Source organism: Quercus lobata, chromosome 6, assembly GCF_001633185.2.
Source record: "Quercus lobata isolate SW786 chromosome 6, ValleyOak3.0 Primary Assembly, whole genome shotgun sequence".
Taxonomy (NCBI): Eukaryota; Viridiplantae; Streptophyta; class Magnoliopsida; order Fagales; family Fagaceae; genus Quercus; species Quercus lobata.
Genome location: NC_044909.1, coordinates 8588751 through 8608027, shown reverse-complemented (window position 1 = coordinate 8608027; position 19277 = coordinate 8588751).

Genomic DNA, 19277 nt, shown 5'->3' with positions numbered 1-19277 from the left:
GTAAGGATTGATAGGACGAGTAATTGCCCCAAACAAGGAAAAACTGACACGTAGATGAAGAACGGGAAGTGAATACTAGTATAAAAGGGAAAGAGAGCTAAAAAGAAAGGGGAGGACAAAAAAAGGAGGAACAATGGTGAGAATGTAATGCTCCTCGGACTAATTCCGAGGAGCCAAACCTTTCAAACCACATCGATGTAAGGCTCAGCCATACAGTCCAAACCTACCTTTGTATGAGCTCTCATGAAACCAGGACCAGACCCCAGCCCAGCGCCCAAGGGCAGGCCTTTCCAAACCTACTCTCTACAAATCGTATTGTTCGGGCCCTTTACATACGAGCTCAACGTCATCCTTAGGTCGTTAAAAATCGTGTCCCTACGATAAGATATTTATTGTAATGAACATAATAAGCATATGGGTAATCTTTAAGAAACAGAGCTTGTAATCCCTTCAGTTCACCACGCATGTTACTAGCCTAATCATATCCTTGACCTTGAATATTTTCAATGTGAAGGTTGTAATGAGAAAGGACAACACATATCTCATTCTTTAAAGTCAATGCAATAGTGTCTCTAACATGCACAACATGAAAGAAACACTCTTTCATGAAACCTTCTTTATCAACAAACCTCAAAATAATGGCCATTTGCTCTCTCTTCAACTCATCTTGAGCTTCATCAACTAGAATTCAAAATTTTGCACCCCCAATTTCATCACGAATAGCATATCACACTTTACAAGCTAGAATATGCAAAATCTTCTTTTAAATTGTGGGTGACATATATTTGGCATTCTATGGAGCATTTTCCAATACAGCTCTAGCTAAATTTTCATTGAAAGTTGATGTGTGTTTTATCAATTCAATAAAGTTACCTCAATTTTTAAATCAAGGCTATCATCATGACCTCTAAAAGCACAAGCTTGGAATGCTAGCCATCAAGCACACTCTATTGAGGTCTTGAGCTGCAATTGATTATTCTCTATTTATTCGGATGTTTTTTTCTCAACTAGCTTGTCAATATGTCCTGAATAATTCCTTAGATCCTCACAACATTTCACAGCAATTTTATGTGGTGTATTTGGATCTTTCCCCTCATGACCAATTAAAGAACAATTCATTCCATCATTCACCTTTTTCCAAATTACTAAAACTTGTTTCAGTGAATGCATCTAATCTAGGATGACTTGGTTTCTTACCAAAAAGGTAAGAAGGTAGACAACAGATTGCAGCTGTTGAAGGTGAGTATTCCAACCAATTTGAATGTGATTCAAACCACGAAGATTGAAAACTACGACGATGATTTTTCAGTCCTTTGTATGGATACTATATGTTTCTAGGTTGATATGGACCGGCTATGTGAAGCATGTTGAATTTCATCTTGTTCATTGACAGGGAATTCATATATTTGTTTACGTGATCCTGTATTATGGTCTATCTCTTTAGATTTAATTCTTGAACATTTGGAGGAACACTCATTAGGCATTGAAGTATCAACATTTGTTTCTATAGATATCCTAAGTTCTGAATGACTAATATCTTTTTTCTTAAAGAATGCATCAAGTGTTTGTCATTTACTCATTATTTGACACCTAATTTCAAACCCAAAAAAAAAAAAATGATAAACTATATAATAAATTATCATATAAAATTCATTCTTACATGAATTATAATATAAATACACATTTAGTTAAGTGATGATCTTTTAGGATTAAAAAATCAAATAAACAAATCAATCTAAACAAAATAAATTAACAATATAGATTTTTTTTTTCATTTATAATTTACTTACTTTACTACCCAACTACATAATGCAAGCCCCACCCAGCCGGCCCCCACTCAAGAGACAAACAAAACAAAAGTCAAAAGGCTGAGTCACAGAGTCAGTGGGTCAAGAATAAAGAATACAATAAGTCAATAACAATAAACACAAAAATACAAAGTCAAATAAGCATAAATTGCTTTTCTGGCAAAGGAATATCACATACACATATTTGATATTTCTATTTTGCTATTCAGTATTTAGTTAGTTGTAGAGAAAAAGAGAGAGAAGTCAAGTAGAGAACTAAGATGAGAATGATTGAATGAGATACCTTAAGGAATTGAGGTTGGGGCGATGAAGGGTTGGACAATGGGCTAGGGGAGGCTGCAGCATCATAGCGAGTCCATGAGTAGATTGTTTCTAAGGCAGAGGCGTGACACTATTGGAGGTGTGAACTGAGAAGGGAAAAAACTAAGGCAAAGTCGTGACAAAGTAGATCAATTTTTTTTTTTTTCCTCAGACAATGAGGATTGAAGATGCCTTTTGTTTTGTTTGATTAAGTATTTCAGATTTGGGGTTGGGTTGGGCTGGAAGTATTTTTAGTTTAGAGGAGAAGAATTTTGTTTGATTAGGGATTTGGGGCCGGTTGGGTGGGGCTGGATGTGGACCAAGATTTTTGTTTTATTTGAAGTTGTATTAGACTAGAACTCTTGAAGAATTGTTGAAAATAATTTGGGGGGCCGGAGATTAATTTTTGGGGGGCCCATGTCACTTTTTTATATATTTTTGGGGGGCCCATGTCACTTTTTTATATACTCTAGGGAAATTTGAAAAATTTGGGGGGGGGGGGGCATAGCCAAGTGGCTCCATCCCTGCTGAAAGTGGTGAAAGAGATTAGGTAAAACTATAAGAAGGTGGTCAAAAATACAAAAAGTAATGCCAATACAACACAGAGAGGAGAGGTTGTGTAGTGAGCTTTGAAGAGTTGTGGAAGTCTCTTCAATTACCATACTATTCTAATAATAAATAAATAAAAACAAATAAATAAATACCATAATTTTCTTTAAATGGCAAACTGTGATTGACCTTCAACCAATCTATTATATAAACCCATTATTTTTTCTTTACTGTTCATAATCTGTCATGTAAGACAATTGTAAGAAGTTGGAGGAAACGAAAGTAAAAATTTTAGTTTCGAAATAGTGCTCTGGGCTTCCACATAAAGGTGAACTCCATGGTGGGATTGACTATAGGGCCCACCTACTACCACCTAAGAATTTTTTGAGTTGGTGGACAGGATAGGACAGTCACACGATCCATGCAGGTGTAAATTGCATTTTTGCCTATATTTTATTATGAGTACATTTTATACGCAAGTATATTTAATGCTAAAAAATTAAAAATACACATGTATTAATGTAAGACAAAGTAATTAGTGCAAATATAAGACAAGCTTAATATAGAAAAATCCATATAAATTTCCCCTCATGAAATCATCAATTTCAATTATTTTGATCCATAAATGTTTCACCACCTTAATATTGAGTGGTCCAATTATGCAACTTCACATTTTGACCCAAATGCATATTATATAAGTAGAATCCGTCATATTGTGCTGTCCAAATGCAATGGTCCCCACCACATTTGTCTTCAAACTTATCATCTTCTACAAACACATCAAAAACAGCATAGAAGTTTACATTAAAAAAATAGTAGTAGAAATTTGTTTGCTTAAAAGTAGCATCATCAAAAGAGAATTCCCACTCTCCATTGGGTTGAAGAGTTCTGTTGGGAAATTTAGACCCTAGTTGAAAGAATTAACAAGTTTTAAATCTAAGTAGTTAATTAGATTTATTATGAATAAAACTTGTTAAAACAAACAAACATCAATGTTATGTCAAAATCATGCAGCGAAAAAATAAATAAGACAAGATATGATGACCCGGGAAAACCAATGAAACAAACTAGTTTCACAGTAAAAAATCTGTGGGGAAACCTTCTCGGAAAACAATTCACTATAGTAAAGAGAAGTTTCAAATCTAGTACAAAACCTTTGTCCCTAGACTCTACAATTCCCGTAGATGAACTTACAGCAGAAACCTTCTACCACTTCAGAACCTCTGAACTCTTTAATATATGAACGCCACTCTTTTTGTTGCACGAATCCTAATACGTGACTAACCAAAGATGCACGGCTCCCAGTACATGACTAACACACCAACTTGAAGAAGATGTTGGCTGCAAAGTTCTTCACTTCATCAATAATGAAGATCAAGAAGCACTTGGTTACAAAATCCTAAGGCGCAAAGACGCAGTAGCTTCTTTCAGAGAGAATAAGGCATCGGTCACCTATTGCATATGTTCTCCTTGTATTCTCTTATGTGACAGCCTCTAAAATAAGCCTTATATATGTCTAAGGTTGTGAGAAAAGAAACTTTACACAAATACAAAAGCATGGGCCGAAAATCAGATCTGAAAATCTGAATTCCCGTAACCTCGATAAATACCTCGATCGATTGAGAATCTGTCGAGCTTCATTCATTAAATTTCGATAGATAGCTATCTCTCAAGCAGCTGTCGAGCTATCTGTCCACAAGTGTCAAGCTATCTATCCAGCTTTAATGAATAGATTTTCTTCACTTGTTTCTTGGTCCAATCTTCATGGCTTTAATACTAGACTTGAACAACATGTTTCTTGAAGTATTAAACACATCCTAGATCTACCCAAATACAAATAAAGTGCGTTTTGTCAAAAGATTAGCTAATTACATAAAATTTGTCCTTAACAAGTTCTAATGCCTAAATCATTATTCGCAGATTTACAATGATAGTTAAGGAGATGGTTGATGAGATAGTTGACAATTCTTACAAAGCGAGTTAAAAAGTCGTTTGTTGACATAGAAGATGTACTTTGGCCAAAGGCTAAGAGAAGGATAAACACAAAAGAATAAATTTTGGCTATGATCATTTTATTCATTTTTCTACTGCTCAAAAAATATATTTGGTTACACTTGAAATGCATTTACTTTCTTATTTATAACTAGAAATTGTCATTGTACATTTACAATGCATATTCAAATATTAAATGATTCGTAGACATAATAAATGCACCATTAGTTTACATTAGAAAAATTGCACTAACCTCCCCTAAGATTTATTGAAATTATATTGACCTTCCCATTATAGATACATTGAATCTTGCAATATTGATATATTTTCATGTTTTGGTTTGTTCTTGAATTTTGATTAAACAATATACTTATATTATTAAACCCATATGGATAAGATTATGGGATTTTCATTTTGTAAATGAGGATAAATGGTTAAATACAAAAAAAAATTCTAAATTATATTTAAAATTCCTTTAATTGATTTAACGGATATAAGTTGCAAGAAACGTGATTGTGGTAAAAACATGGGTCTTTTTACAATTAGAAATATAGGGGAGGTCAATGTGATTTTAGTAAACATCAATGGCAAATGGTGCAATTTTTTATTTTTTATTTTTGACATTGATTAAAAAATGTCTTAGCAAATGTGCTTTGTAATATCCAACATTAAATACAATTTATATTAAATGTCTTAGCACATTATATGTGCGGGGACAATTTTTGCTTCAAAGGCCAAGGGTTTGACAATGTTGGAACCTTAGGCAATTTTTGTTGTCCCACATAGGAAAGAAAGCCTCCCTCTTGTACTCTTCAACCTAGGGGTGTCCACGGGTCGGTCCAGGTTGGGATTGTGCCCAACCCGCGACCGACCCGACCAAATCGGGTTCCAATTTCTCAGACCCGCCGCCGACCAGTTAGAAAATCGGATCGGATCGGACGGTTCTTGCTGGAAAGTGGTCGGGTCTCGGTCGGGGTTGATTATTTGGAAAACAGCGAGAATCCGGCCAAGAAAATATGAAAAACGACAGAATCCGGCGAGGAAATTTTGAATAACGGTAGAAATCTGGCCATATCTCGCCAAATCCAGCGAGATCTTGGCCATTTTCGGCAAGATCTTGGCTAAATCTAGCAAAATCTCGCCGGATCTAGCTTAAATATTCCCAAAGAAAACTCAAAACTCGCCGAATCTACCCAAAAAAATCTCAAAACTCGCCGGGAATATGATGAGTCGATTAGATCGGGTTTCTCGGATTTGAGAGGAGGAGATCCGATCTTCGACCCGTTGATCTCGGGTTTTGGAGAATGAAATCCGTCGCCGACCGCTGGAGCAGTCGATTCGGTCGGCGGCGGATCAGGTTCGGTTGGCGGCGGCGGGTGGGTCGGTTCCAGCGGGTCCTTGGACAGCCCTACTTCAACCATTGGTTCATGCCTTATAAGGTGCAAAGAGGGAGGCTTTCTTTCCTATGTGGGACAACAAAAATTGCCTAAGGTTCCAACATGGTCTAACCCTTGGCCTTTGAAGCAAAAATTGTCCCCACAATATGTATTTCTAAGTTAAATTTTCAATATTTATATTCACATATTATTTCCATATATCAATCAAAAAAATTATTGTGATAAAATCCAACATTAAATACACTTGCTTATTAGGACAAAGTTTAACTACAAAATTGGTTGTAGCCTAAGGCTACAACTTTAATCAATAAATAAACATTACTACATATTTTAAAAATCTAACCATTGAATTGCATGTTCTTTATGCTCTTAATACATATGTCAAATTTTGTGTCAATCGGATATTATTTACTATATGATCTATAAGCTTATATTTTATGCATAATTTTAAACTACTAAAAATTGCAAATTTAAACAATTTAAATCCATATGGATACGAAAATGGGATTTTCATTTGTAAAGGAGGATAAACACATAAATACAAAAAATTTCTAAATTATATTTAAAATTCATTTAATTGATTTAAAGGTTTTAAGTTGCAAGAAATGTGATTGAAGTTTATTTAATAAAACAGAGGTCTTTTTACAATTACAAATACAAGGGAGGTTAATGTAATTTTAGTAAACATCAATGGTAGATAGTGCAATTTTTTTCATTTTTTGTTTTTGGCATTCACTAACAAATGTCTTAACAAATGTGTTTTGTAATATCCAACATTAAATACACTTACATATTAAATGTCTTAACATATTAAATGTATTTTTGTATTAAATTTTCAATATTTATATACTAAATTTATTGCCATATAACAATCCAAAAAATATTATTGCCATAAATATCCAACATTAAATACACTTCCTTTTTAAATGTCTTAACACGCTAAATGTATTTTTAAATTAAAATTTTAATATATATATATATATATATATATATATATAGATGCTAAATATATTTCCCTATATAATCAAAAAAAATTATTGCAATGAATATCTTATGTTTATTTGATTGGTATATTGAATCTTGCAATATTGATACATTTTCATATTTTTGTTTATTATTAAATTTTCATTAAAAAATTTTCTTTTATTTTTATACCCATATGGATAAGAAAAGGAGGATAACTACAGAAATACAAAACTTTTCTAAATTATTTTTAAAATTCATTTAATTGATTTAATGGTTTTAGATTGCAAGAAATGTGATTGTAGTTTAGTTTTAAAAAACATGAATATTTTTACAATTAAAAATACAAGGGAGGTCAATGTAATTTTAGTAAACATCAATGGCCAACAATGCAATCTTTTTTTTTTTTTTTTTTTTTTTTTTTTTTTTTTGCATTCATTAACAAAAGTCTTAATAAGTGTGCTTTGTGATATCTAACACTTGCACATTAAATGTCTTAACATATTATATGTATTTTTAAATTAAATTTTCAATATTTATATACTAAATTTATTGCCATATAAAAATCCAAAAAAATTATTGCCATAAATATCCAACATTAATTACGCTTTCTTTTTAAATGTCTTAACACGCTAAATGTATTTTTAAATTAAAATTTTAATATATATATATATATTTATATATATGCTAAATTTATTTCCCTATATCAATCAAAAACAATTATTGCAATACATATCTTATGTTTATTTGATTGGTATATTGAACCTTGCAATATTGTTACATTTTCATATTTTGGTTTATTATTGAATTTTAATTAAAAAAATTTCTATTATTTTTAAACCCATATGGATAAGAAAAGGGGATTTTTATTTTTAAAGAAGGATAAATGCAGATGTGGGGCCCAATAGTTTGTGGTCCTGGCCCATTTATTCATTGGGGCCCAAGGCCCGAGCCGAGGAAGGTTATAGCCAAGGATAGGTAATACAAGTCCAAATAGTCTTGGGACACAGCCGAGGATGATTCAGTCCTCGGCATGTCCGAGGTCCCCTTGGAAGGAAGGAAAAAAACGGTATAGGAACAGTTTGGAAAAAATCTAAAAATATCTATGTCAATAGGGAAGGATACGCTGGATAGTCTAACGACCAAGGACAAAGGGAAAGCTGCCCTTGCTGCCATTCAATACTCTGCACCTGATAGAGCCATACCCTTCAGCTTTTACAACCACCCCCAACCACTTTGGGTATGGGTTGATGGGACAAGTATCAGTCTTGGAAAGGTCGATCCTACACGTGGATGTTGGATAAGGGATACAGGCCAATATAAGAGGAAAAGTAAGAATCTAGAGGAAGGGGTTGGGAAAAATGGCCAAAAACCAGAGCCTCCCAGCCCGCCTCCAGGAGAAAGACTCCTAGGACGATCACGATTGAATTATGTATGAACACCACGGAAAACCACCATCTTGTGACTAAGGCTTAGCATTTCAAACCTACGCTCTATAAATGATATTGTTTGGGCCTTTTTACGTGTGAACTCAACACTATTATGGGTCGTTATGAATCGTGTCCTTACAATTGGCGCCGTCTGTGGGGAGGCTTGTGTGTTGGCACAGGCGGTAGGTCGAGACAGTCCCCTTGTCATTTCTAACAGCCGGTCGTAGTGTTCTAGCGAACAACTCTACTAGGGGCTATGATTCTTTACTAGGGGCTGCACTTCGTAGCGTCAGCAGCACGAATGGTTCTAGGGGCTTGGCGGAGGAGCTAATTCCCCTTAAACCAAGGTCTCATGCCATAGCAGAGGGGTTACTTCCCCCAACTACTTATCAAAGTCAAGTTTTGGACAGAACCAAGGTATTGCATGGTCCTCGGACTCAAACCTATGGGGAAACCAACTACTTATCAAAATCAAGTTTTGGACAGAACCAAGGTATTGCATGGTCCTCGGACTCAAACCTATGGGGAAACCAACTACTTAAATATCAAGTTTTGGACAGAACTAGGGTATTGCATGGTCCTCGGACTCAAACCTATGGGGAAACCAACTACTTATCAAAATCAAGTTTTGGACAGAACCAAGGTATTACATGGTCCTCGAACTCAAACCTATGGGGAAACCAACTACTTAAATATCAAGTTTTGGACAGAACCAAGGTATTGCATGGTCCTCGGACTCAAACCTATGGGAAACCAACTACTTAAATATCAAGTTTTGGACAGAACCAAGGTATTGCATGGTCCTCGGACTCAAACCTATGGGGAAACCAACTACTTATCAAAATCAAGTTCTGGACAGAACCGATGTATTGTATAGTCCTCGGACTCAAACCTATGGAGAAGTCAGCTACTTAAGAGGAATTCTAAGTCGTTCAGTTCTCGGACCAAATACCAGAAAAGGTTAAGGCTTTGAAATTTATTAGGAAGATGGCAAAACGCCTTATTACTCAGCAACCTGCAGGGGTTGTACATTTTTGGGTTATATATCCTCGGATGATTACTTCCTACATGGCATCGAGCATTCAGTCGTCACCTCGTCCAAGTTTGGGTTACACAACCCATTTTCAGGTCGGTCTTATTGTACACAATACCTCTAACAAGTTCATAATAACATCTTTTTTCTTGGTAAAGGATTTCGGCCCCAAGTATTGTTTTCTCAGGTCGGTGTTATTATGCCAGATAGCTCTAGTAAGCTCATCATTGTATCTTTTTCTTTTCTTCTTAGTAAGGATTTCTGCCCTAAATATCGTTTGTTCAAAGCGGCATTACTATGCCGGATAGTTTCATTAACTGGGATTTCGGCCCTAAGCATCGTTCATAGTATAGAAAAAAAAAAAATACAGGGTAGCACGTTTATTCACGGCGTAACCATTTCAAAAAGAAAAGATAGAATATACGAAGTAAAGTAATGATGACTTTTATTAATATAAAAAGGTATTACAGCGTACAATGAAATGCTTAAACAAGCCTATATAGAAAACGAATTACAAAAACAATAAGAAACAAAACAAACAAGCAGTCAGAAATCTTTTTTAAGCTTTGCTCCCAAGTCTTTCCAAATTCTGCCTCAGTCGCACCCATATTGAGAGGAGGACCTTCCTTGGTGGGAGAGGAAAAGAAGAGGAAGAAGGAAAAGCACCAGGATGAATTTGGTGATGGGAAAGAAGAAGAAGGAGAGGCAAAAGGAGACACCAGTGAAGGAAGAGAGGAAGAAATAATGATACTTTGTCCCTGCGTCAGCCCTGACTCCTAACACGCTGGTGCCATATTAGTTATGCTCATAAGAGAGCGGCTGGTACTGATAATGGGTGACCCCAGCTCAATCACGCCAAAAGTTTGACGCGACGAGCCCCTGCTTCGGATTTTGGCTGAAAGGAGGATGAGAAGTATCTTGAGTCTCTGCCATCCCTGCCCTGACCGAGCCATTTTGAGCTTCATTAGAACATGGTATTTCTGGGAAGGGTATGGTCCCCTCATTCCCGCTCCTATCTTGAGCGTATCACAATTTTTAAGGTGTAAGCTAACGGATAAAGTAAACTCTGGGGGAGGCTATGAGTTTCAGATTTCAGAAGGATTAAAAGGGTCTCTGTATAAGAGAAGTAACCTCTTGCTTTCCTTCTTATATGAAGGGCAAAACGGGAGGTATTTAATCTGTCCAGTTTTCTAAGAAAATCGGTAAACGAGAATATACTCGTTCCACTTCCCCACACCGTCAATAACCGTCGAATTTAAATGATCTCGTAAAGGGAAATCATTAAATGCGCGTTTTGAATAATGAAACGGTAGGAACGCATTGTGAATGAATTCAGAGGAATGTCTTGTAGCCCGGTATGTTTCTCGGGTAGATAAAGAGACACCAACATTAATGAAGGACGGAGTTAAACGAGCCGTAATAAAGGCTTGAAATTACCAAAACCCTCCTCTCCGACCAAGAGGTCGGACAACAGGATTTTGAGGGGCTATTGTGGGGCCCAATAGTTTGTGGCCCTGGCCCATTTATTCATTGGGATCCAAGGCCCGAGCCGAGGAAGGTTATAGCCAAGGATAGGTAATACAAGTCCAAATAGTCTTGAAATACAGCCGAGGATGATTCAGTCCTCGGCATGTCCGAGGTCCCTTTGGAAGGAAGGACAAAAACGGTATAGGAACAGTTTGGAAAAAATCTAAAAATATCTATATCAATAGGGAAGGATACGCTGGATAGTCTAACGACTAAGGACAAAGGGAAAGCTGCCCTTGCTACCATTCAATACTCTGCACCTGACAGAGCCATACCCTTCAGCTTTTACAACTATCCCCAACCATTTTGGGTATGGGTTGATGGGACAAGTATCAGTCTTGGAAAGATTGATCCTACACGTGGACGTTGGATAAGGGATACAGGCCAGTATAAAAGGAAAAGTAAGAATCCAGAGGAAGGGGCTGGGAAAAATGGCCAAAAACCAGAGCCTCCTAGCCCGCCTCCAGGAGAAAGACTCCTAGGGCGATCACGATTTAATTATGTATGAACACCACGGAAAACCACCGTCTTGTGACCAAGGCCTAGCCTTTCAAACCCACGCTCTATAAATGATATTGTTTGGATCTTTTTACATGTGAACCCAACACTATTATTGGTCGTTACGAATCGTGTCCTTATAGCAGAAATACAAAACTTTTCTAAATTATATATATATATATATATTTTTTTTTTGAAAGAGAGTTACAACCTATGGCGTCCGCTTCTGATAATAGCTCTTTATTATCAGATCAAGACACTAATCAATTTTTGGCATAGGCGGGGATTGAACCCCAGATCTCTTATACAACCATTAGAGACTTTACTAGTTGAGCTAACTGGAACCCACTTTCTAAATTATATTTAAAATACATTTAATTTATTTAATGGTTTTAGGTTGCAAGAAATGTGATTGAAGTTTAGTTTTAAAAAACACGGGCCTTTTCACAATTAAAAATACAAGGGAGGTCAATGTAATTATAGTAAACATCAATGGTCGACAATGCAATTTTTCATTTTTTATTTTTCGCAATCATTAACAAAAGTCTTAATAAGTGTGCTTTGTGATATCCAACATTATATACACTTGCATATTAAATTTCTTAACACATTAAATGTATTTCTAAATTAAATTTTCAATATTTATATACTAAATTTATTGCCACATGTCAATAAAAAAAATATTGCAATAAATATCCAACATTAAATACATTTGCTTATTAAATGTCTCAACACATTAAATTTATTTATAAATTAAATTTTCAATATTTATATACTAAATTTATTGTAATATGAATAATGCTAGAGATACAAACTATTTTACCAAAAATCTTACAAACTGCTGATGTGGTGAATGATTATTGGTAAATGAAAAAAATGATATTAATGGTGATACTAAATGAAAATCAATAAGAGGTTGGCCACATCAGTATTTTGTAAAAATGTTGTAAAATAATTTGTCCCTATAGCATTATTCTTTTAATATATATATATATATATATATATATATCAATCAAAAAAATTATTGCAATAAATATCTGACATTAAATACACATTCTTGTTAAATTTCTTAGCACATTAATTGTATTTTTAAATTAAATCTTCTACATTTCTATACTAAATTTATTGCTATATGTCAATCAAAAAAATATATCACAATAAATATCTTATATTTATTTGATGAGAGATATTGAATTTCGTAATATTGATACATTTTCATATTTGAATAATGTTAGAGATACAAACTTTAAGAAACAGAGCTTGTACTGTTTTTGTCTTTTCTTTTAAATATTTATATGTGTATGTATAGTTACACTGACTTAACAAATTCTTACAATAAAACAGTGTTTTGAACAGTGTTTTTGGTTTATTGAGTCCCTTTTATTTATTTTTTTTTTTTTTCAAGTTTGAATAGTTGCTATAGTGCCAATTTGGTTTGTTCGATTGGCACTGTAGCTATAGTGCTTTGGTTTCGACCTCTGCACTGTTGCTGCTTTTTTTTTTTTTTGGAGGTAATATTAGGGGTGGCAAAGTAAGCCAAAACCCATTTGCCCACCCAAATCCATCCACTCTAATTGAACCCAAACCCATCCAATTATTAGTTGGGTTAAATGGGCATTAACCCAATTAGACTCAATGATTATTGTATTTTAACTAAAAACTCATTGAGACCCATTTAACCCAAAAATAATATACCCAAATTCAACCCAACCCTTCCCATTACTGTAATATCGTCCTGTCCACTCTTTTATTTTATTTTATTATTATTTTTTATATATAAAGCTGTTAGTTAACAAAATAAATTGTCACAATATTTTTACAATTGTTGATATGTTAATTCCTTATAGGTTGAAATAAAATATCATACTAGAATCATCCACAACTAAAACTAAAGGTATTATGAAAAAAGAAGTGTTACATCCACAATATTTTTTGCAACATTTTCACAACATTGTTCATTAGGCTTTTTTTTCCCCCCACAAACCACAGTTCGCCAGTTTTGGTTGTACTGTTTTTGTCTTTTCTTTTAAATATTTATATGTGTATGTACAGTTACATTGACTTAACAAATTCTTACAACATTTTCATAATTATTGACAATGTGCATTGTTTATTGGCCCTTTTTTTTTCTCACAATAAGCTGGTTTTGCTTGTACTTTTAAATATTATATGTGTATACACAATTACACTGATGCAACAATTTTTTACAATATTTTCATAATTATTAAGGTGCAAATTTTCTAAAGGTCAAAATAAAATGATAAAATAAGAGACTGAGACCAATCACAACTAAAAATAAATGTATTATGAAAATGTTATAACATCTTCTTCTTGTCACAGTATTTTCACAATCGCGAGATCTCAGTTCCTTATAAATCAAAATAAAATAAATTAAAAAGAAATGCTATGTCTACAACATTTTTCATAATAATTGTGTAACAAATTTTATGTGGCAAGGTATTTTTGAAGGATAAAAAAGTGATATCAGTAGTGGGTTCAATTTAAAACCAATAACAACCTGTCATTTATAATTTGTTCTAAGAAAGTTATGGATGTAGCATTTCTCTCAAATAAAATAAAAATATATCTATTCGGATCCTAAAAATAAAAGTATTGTGAAAATGTTTTAATATTTTGTTGTATTCTTAAACTTCTTTTTTAGTATATATAGTCAAATTGGGTGAGCCAAAATTCACTGTATGTTTCACGCACAATTTTCTTGTATTGTCTTTTTGTTTTTTTTTTTTTTTAATGCATAATTTTAAAACTTGTAATAATTTTTTACCTAAGATTTGTTGTGAAAATACTGTGAACGTAAAAATTAAATAATAAAATATCAAACTGGAACCTACCATAGTTAGAAATAAAAAGTATTATGAAAATATTGTGACGTTTTGTTATATTCCTAAACTTCTTTTTTGTGTGATATTTTGTTGTGTTCCTAAACTTCTTTTTTTATTTAGTCAAATTTAGTAAGCCAAAATTCATTTTTTTGGGCACAATTTTCTTCAGTTGGCCTTTTATTTTATTTTTAAATGCATGGTTAAAAGTGGTTAGCCTAATTTAAAACCAGTAGCAATTTACCACCTAAGATTTATTATAAAAATATTGTGAACGTAACATTACTCTAAAATAAAATAATAAAATATCAAACTAGGACCCACCATAGCTAAAAATAAAGATATTGTAGAAATATCGTGACTTTTTGTTGTGTTTGTAGACTTCTTTTTTGGTTTAGTCAAATTTAGTAATCCAAAATTTATTGTTTTAGGCACAATTTTCTTCAGTTGGCTTTTTATTTTATTTTTAAATGTACGGTTAAAAGTGATTAGCCCAATTTAAAATCAGTAGCAATTTACCATCTAAGATTTATTATGAAAATATTGTGGACGTAACATTACTTTAAAATAAAATAATAAAATATTAGACTAGGACCCACCATAGCTAGAAATAAAGGTATTGTAAAAATATTGTGACTTTTTGTTGTGTTTTTAGACTCCTTTTTTGGTTTATTCAATTTGTTGAACTAAAATTCATTGTTTGATGCATAATTTTTTTAACACATTGTTTCAAGAGAGTTTTTTTTTTTTTTTTTTTTTTTTTTTTTTTTTTTTTTTTAAATAAAAATAAAACACACACATACAACACACACACAAATTGACGAAGTAACACTTTCCTCCTTTATATTTGGGTAGTTGCATTCCCCCCTAAACTAAAGTTGAATAATTTCATCATTTATATTTTGTAAATGAGCATATACCCCTATTGTTTCTCTCTTAATTAAACCCTAACAAAATCTTATAATTCCTAAAATATTCCATTGTGCAATGTCTAATATACTCCTACTAAATTTTAATGTCCCAAAAAATTTCTTTGTGTATTTTGAATTTTATGCGATAGACTGGTAGTCAGACTTGGAAAGTTAGAATGATGATATATGGTATTCTATTTGTTACATAGAGAACACTAATTTATTAGGTTTAAATCTTCTAAACTTATAATTTTATCTAATAGAAACTTTGATGAAATATGTCTTTTTTTATTTATTTTTCTGCTGAAAAGGGTATTCATTAAATAAGATAATAAAGAATGAAATATGAATAACAAAATCTTTTTTTTTTTTTTTTTTTTGAGAAACAATAACAAAATCTTCATTGTAGATTATTGCAAGTATTTAATTTAATGAAGATATTCAAAAAAATTGTAGCATATATTATCATTTAATGCAAAAATTTAAATATTGTAGAAAGATGATTACATTCATTATCATTCTTTGTAGCATTTTTCGGTGAGTAGATATTACATTTAGCAAATAAATTCTAAGAAATTTTCATAGTACATAGATATTCACGTACCTATTTTAAATTTAAGTACTTGATTTCATACTTCTTCAATAAAAAAAATCTATATTAATTTTCTTACTAAAGAGCCAGCACGTGCCTTACACGTGCAACCCCCACTAGTTGTATATAAATGATAGAAAACTGGCCGAATATCCCTGGAAAGTTTTGAATTTGACAAAAACTGTGAATGATATAGGGCAAGTTATTTATTATTAATCAATCAATGAGAACATTGCTTGATATTAAAATTTTGGAAGAGATTGAGATTGACCCATAATTTGGGGGCAAAAAATTATGTAATTAATCCAATATATCTTAGACGAGCTTTGTCACTCTCACAAAATGGTTCAACTGAAAATGAATAGGCACTTCTTAATACAATTCTGTTACAGACGCCGAAAAATTCACTCACCTCACTTTGGCTCAGAAGTCAGAACACAAAAAGTAAAGGCAATGTGAAAATTTGAACGAAAAAAATCTAGTAGCACACCCTTTTTATGCTACACCATTAAAATTCCAGACAGTGAGTAGTTGAAAAAAAATGGTAGGTTCATATGAAAGTGACAGATTATAGTGTAATTGATTACATAGGATATATAGTTGTGAACAATGGTGTGGTTAAAGACTAACTAGTTTTTTGTTTTTTAGTTTTTATGTATAGTTTTTTTTTTTGTTTTTTTTGTTTTTTTGTTTTTTTTTGTTTTTTTTGTTTTTTTTTTTAAATTTCTCACTTTTGCAAAGTAGAAATATATTTTAACATACTTTTAGCAAAAAGTTAAATAAGCTGTTCTCAAATATTGTTGATTTGACTTTGATACTTGTAAGGACAAGATTTGATCCTTAGCTCGAAGTGTGATTGAATCCAAGCCCAATAGGCCCAGTACAATGAATTTGTAGAGAGTGGGTTGGAGAACTAGGCTCTAATGAATGACTTAATAGTTAGGATGGATTTCAAAAGATAAAGGATGGAATGAAGCTCTCTAAGTAAATTTGTCCTCGGCCCAATCCGAGGAGGTCTGTTCCAGTCTATATTGATTGAAAAAGATTATAGATCTAGTTTAAGATGTTACAGTGCTCCCTTTTACAAATTTCTGATCCTTTCTTTATGGAGGTCTTTTACATTATATAGTTCCTATTTGATGATCTTGATCCTACACTTGTTGATCATTTAAGCCACTATTTGAGTGTTTGTCCCATTGGACATCCTTTCTGGCGCTCTATAAGTTGGGATAGCCAATACAACACTATTCAGGAGTCTTCTCCACATAAATGCAGCCAAAAAGTTAGCTGTAATGCATTCAATACGATGGCAGCAGTTTTATCTTAGATATTTCCTAGCTCCCATTCTTCCAGTATGTTCGTAACGCACACCCCCAGTAGAGGAGTTTCCTGAAAGGTCACTTTGAGTGATAGGATATGCATTCGATCTGTGCTTGGCTTATCTGAGGAGATATTCCTCCTCAGATCACCTTTCCCAACCTTTCCACTTGCATGTTACTTAGGAGACTCTGAACTTAACACTCTCACTACCGTTTATTCGTCCTCAGACTAATCAATGTTCTTGGCCAAGGCCCAAGGCCCAATATACATTTTTGGGTCCTTATCCCTACAATAGCCCCTTAAAACTCCGGTTTTTCCCTCTTATCCGAGGAGAAAAAGTGGGGTTTTGATTTTTAGGAGCTAAGGCCATTCAGTTCTTTGGTTTGCAAGTGTGGGAGTACTGTTTTGCACGCCTCATAACCGTCACTGATGCTACGTAGCCCGCGATGCGTCATTAATTACTCTAGGTGGCGCTCTTTTTCCTGCATCCAACGGTGGGACGTAGATCCTGCGATTGACATTTCTCCTTGAATTTTGGGCGAGATAACTCCTACTCAATCCCACCCCCTATATAAGGCACTCGGGGAAATCATTTTTCCTCATTTCACAAGTCTTCAAGCTTTTCAGAGATTCCTAACTCTCAAATCTTCAACTCTTCTTAAACCTTCAGGATTCCTCAATCCTTCCCTTTTAAAAGTTAAACCTTTAAGAAGCACCAGGGCCACCACAAGTGTTAATTTTCGTAAGTTTCTTCTTTTCCTAGGTTCATTTCTTTTCGGCCGGTCTCCTCGGCCTTCCAATTCATATTCTTTCCTTTGAAACTTCATTCATTTCCTTGTAGTTTGTCCAAATGGGTAGGTTTAAGCACCTTGTAGACTCCCTTGCAAAAATAGAGGCCTTTAAGGCCAAATATCACATACCACAGGAAGTTGCCCTGCGGTATTGTGCTCCAGACCAACTACTAACACATAGAGAAGAGGGGGAAGTCATCATTCTTATGATAGCTTTTATAGAAGGAGGAATGACACTCCCTATGCATAGAATAACCCAAGATTACCTTATTAACCATAGGTTGTGTCCTCATTAGTGCGCACCCAACCTCTTTAGGGTCTTAGGTAGTGTTGATGCTCTAAACGAGTATCTGGGTTTGGGGCTCACCTGGCATGATGTGGTCCATATGTACAAGTGCCACTCACTCGTTGGCGCGGGGTTTTACCTTAAGTCCGGATCGTCTATCGTTAGGCTCGTCTCATGCCTCCCCAAATCTAAGAAGGGTATGAAAGACGACTACCTGATAGCTTTGGGAGCGTGGCATAATGGCCTTCACTACCCCGTCCGAGAGGGAGAGCCAGGTGGGATACCTTAGAGTTAAGTTCCTTAGCAAGAGATTTAGATCTTTTGACCTTAACTATGTTATTATTTCTCTTTCATTTTGCCTTCATTGATGACAAATTCTAACTTTCTAACCATGTTTTGCTCCTTGGCCGTTTTTGCAGACAAGAGGCACGTAGCACCTAGGCTCAGTCTGACCAAAGTTGCAGCTCTCAACTATTTGCTGAGGTCCGAGATCTTTGTAAGCGAGGATAGGTAGTTGCGAGCCGTCAACTTGATCCTGGACTTCGAGCCCATCTCGGTGATATATCAAAAAATAGGCCACGCCATAAGAGTAGGTGATCCGCGGTTAGCTTGGATTGACGTGTCACGCCCAAACTTCCTAGCCCAAGAAGACCTTCCACCAGTCGTATTGCCACTTCAACGGGTTTTGCCTGAAGTAGCAGCACCACCAGAGGAGGAGATTGCCTCTTTATGCCTATCACTCAGGGAGGAGATAGAAAAATTTCACTTTGAAGAAGAGGAGACTCCAAGGGCTTAAGTAGTTCACATCTCGAACGCCGAGGACGAGACTGATAGATACTTAGGTGTTCATGCCCCGATTCTTGTGATTGCCCGTCCAAATAACACCTCCGAAGAAGAGGAATACGAGATGGCATTGAACCGGGGGAACAATGGCCTAAGAGATCTCATGGCCGCAAGGAACAAGGGTCAACTTCAAAAGAAGCCCCCAAGTCCCAAGTTCCTCCCAATCTTCCCCCTCCTCCCCCTCCACCTCCTACCGA